Source organism: Nelumbo lutea, chromosome 7 (assembly GCF_056320005.1).
Source record: "Nelumbo lutea isolate HS-2025 chromosome 7, American lotus-T2T, whole genome shotgun sequence".
NCBI lineage: Eukaryota > Viridiplantae > Streptophyta > Magnoliopsida > Proteales > Nelumbonaceae > Nelumbo > Nelumbo lutea.
In genome coordinates this window covers 16977820-16981068 of record NC_142690.1, presented here as the reverse complement: position 1 = coordinate 16981068, position 3249 = coordinate 16977820, and the positions used below count along the sequence as shown (strand labels likewise).

Below are 3249 nucleotides of genomic sequence, written 5' to 3'. Positions count from 1 at the left end.
TAATAAACAAGCATGATTAATGGTTGCAAACAAGATTTATTTTGTACTCTTTTTCCATGGAGATTGGACTGGTTTTGCTGAAAATGCTCAAAGGCAAGCAGTTGAATTGGGGAGAGAACCAACTGTTCGAACATTGATAACCCTGGAGGTTTGCCCAGCATCATGGAGGTGGTAGCCTGCAATTAAATGCTATTGATTGATGCACAGGAGGTCTGTTAGTACGATCTCATATAAGGCACCATTAATCTTGATGGGTCTCTGCCTCTGCCAACCCTCTTAATGACCCATACTTCTCTTTCTTCCCATTTGTTGAGCTGCTCCCCTATAATCTCTTTTGAGCCTGTTTGTGCCACTGATCTTGGTTAAAGTTTTTGGGTTTCACAAAATAACTTGATTAAAATTAATCTACTGACCATAATTATGCTTAAGGAAAGAGGACACATGGCACATGAGCAAAGTGATTGGACCCCCTCATTTTGTGAGTTCCAGCCAAAACCCTCCCCCTCCCACCTACCAAAATGAAAAAAAAAAAAAGAATGATTATTGTCTTCATATATTCAATAAAATTATCATTCCCTAAAGCATTAAAGGCTCTCTTTGGAAAGAGTATAAATACAAATATGTACAGTATAAATATATACAAAATATAAGATTTTTCTCTTTACATATTTGTATTTGCACTCCTTCCAAACTAAGCCAAAATTTCAACCAAATGAGAGAAAAAGTAGGAAGAAAATGGGGATTGATGGGGTTTTAATTATGCTTATCTCATAGCTAATGTCTAAAAGAAGTGGTGAAAAGAAAGAAGCAAATATTGGGAGAATATTTAAGACAATTCTACTACAGTGGCATCAGGATTAATGGGGCCCCCTTGTGGTTGCTAAAATCAATTGGCCATGACTCTCATGTACTGATATTTTTCCCCAGGAACAAAAAGTGACGAAAGACACCATCATTTCTCATAAGAATATCTGCACTACATTTTCCCCGCTCCTAGCCCTCAAGGCCCTACCTCCAATCCATTTGATGTGTCTGGTTTGAAATGATTCCTTAGCTTAGATTTTTCCCTAATCAACCCTAATTTGTCTCATTTTCTTTTGCAGAAAACTTTTTCCTACATTTAAAGGAAAATTAACCAGGAAATTTATCCAATCACACACAAGACTCAATGGATGAGTCAATCTAGACACGCTGAATGGGTATTTAACCCAAGAGTGGGACCCACAACAAGTTTGTTATCCAATCAAAGGAGAAACCCTTCTCCCTATTTAATTGCCTAGTGTTGCCACCTTTGTGATAATAAAGAATTAGCTTCTGACTCATTAGGCATTTAATGTACCAGATTCCCCAGCCGTCCAATCAGATTGTGCATGATAGATAGTTTTCTCAGAGCATTAACTTCCAAAAACTTTTCCCCAGTTGGTCTCTCACTCTCTCTTAACCAAAATTTAAATGCATTAAATTCCTCCCCAAATAAAGGAAAGAAAATTTAAACGAACAAATAAAGAACAAGAAGAGAACTCTTAAATGTTACCTCCATATTATTTGAATTTAGGGTTTCACCAAAGGCAAGTAGGTAATAGATTTCCTCATTTAGTGCCTGTATGTCCCTGTATGTGTGTCTAGACATGGATAATAAATTGCATACACGTACACAGGTATGTTAGTGTAGGTACTAAATCATACAAATAGAGTCTGTGCTCATGTATCATCACCTGGACATACAGATACATATTTATGTATGTATTTATGAAAGAATGCATGTATCTAAACATTTGTATCTTGATGTGCATAAATCCATAATATGTATGTCAAAACCTATCCACACAACATGCAAACAAAGAAATTTCCAAAAGAAGAAATAAAATAAAACAAAGAAAAAGAAACACAGAAATGATTGATGTCACACCACCCTAGGCATGAAGTTTGAGAATGTAGTTTCCTGGTTATCAATCCTCACTCTCTCTCTCTCCTTTCTCTCTCATGCACACTCAACTCATACACCCACAGACACAGACGCAGGTAGAAATATACCACCATCCAAGAGGAAATACAATACATGCATTTCTTTGTTGGAGTCTTTAAGTTAGAGATAATGGAGATTTCCCGACTTAAAAAATAGGGTCTGAAATCAGAATCCAAAGAAGGTTCCAACTTCCAACAGCCTCTGCACCAAATTTAATTTGAACCAAGCAGCAAACCCTATGCATTTTGACTCTCAACCCTCATTGACCAAACCCCTTCTACTGCTACAGAGCCCAAGGCATCCCAACAATTTACACAAATATCAATCAAGCAAAAATCAGATAAAATAATCCAACCATTTCCTTCCTTCATCGATTCTAGCTTAAGCTGCTTTTCCTCTGCAGGTTTTTATTTGTTGGGGTGTATAGAGCTTTTTGAGAAAAGATCGAAGCAGAAAGTTGTTCCTTCTTCTTTTCTGGGTTTCTGAGCTGTAAGTCCCCATGCCATGATTTGGGTTCTAAGGAGGAGACAGATGGGTCTAAGGAAAGAGGTCGCTTGCTTGTTTCTTCTTCTGTTGATGCTGTTACAGTTGGAGACTCCGTGTTCTGCAGATGGGTATGGAAGATTTGGCAGGTTCAGAGGTGGGTCTGCTTCTAAGTTGAGTGCTTTTCAGTCTAATGGCATTCCTGGAAGAGAAGGAGATAAAGATGGAGATGAAGTTTTTGGGGTTGATAAGAGGAAAATCTATACCGGTCCAAATCCTCTACACAACAGATAGGTATATAGAGATAGCTTGATTTGTTTCTTCTTTTTTTTTTTTTCAAGCTATGAGCTTTCTTTTCATTTTACTTTATTTTTCTCCTGTTTCTTTTCTTCTTAATATTTGATGCTTAAGATTTTGCGGGATTGTTGAAGGAATATATTTCAATCAATCTTGCAAATGTATATTGGAGTTAGTTTTGAATCTGATGAGGAATTATTTGTTAAGTATAGTAAGAAAATTTTCATATATACATTTCATCAATATTATTCCCATTACTGGGTTTGTTAATGGTGCTTCTGTTGGTTTTCTGACTCTGGTTTTTATTGCTTCTGGTGGGTTGGTTTTGCTTTTACCAGTTTCTCCCAAGTGAGCGTTAAACAACAGTTATGGTGGGATCTCTTTCTCCCCCCTTTATTCTTTCCTTTCTAGAGTTTTTGGTTTTCAATTTTTTGGCTCTCAGAGAACATCAAAGAACAGTAACAATGGGATACCAAATTCACTGTAGCTGGGGTCCCCAGAAA

The 3249-nt window shown here is 36.9% G+C and overlaps 1 long non-coding RNA gene across 1 annotated transcript; it reads left to right on the top strand.

The window, feature by feature from the left end:
- Nucleotides 1-1928: 1928 nt before the first annotated feature.
- LOC148845365 (uncharacterized) lies at nucleotides 1929-3016 on the top strand. The gene is made up of 2 exons (XR_016102076.1): nucleotides 1929-2022; nucleotides 2370-3016. It is a non-coding gene; the product is annotated as an uncharacterized LOC148845365 (long non-coding RNA).
- Nucleotides 3017-3249: the final 233 nt, after the last annotated feature.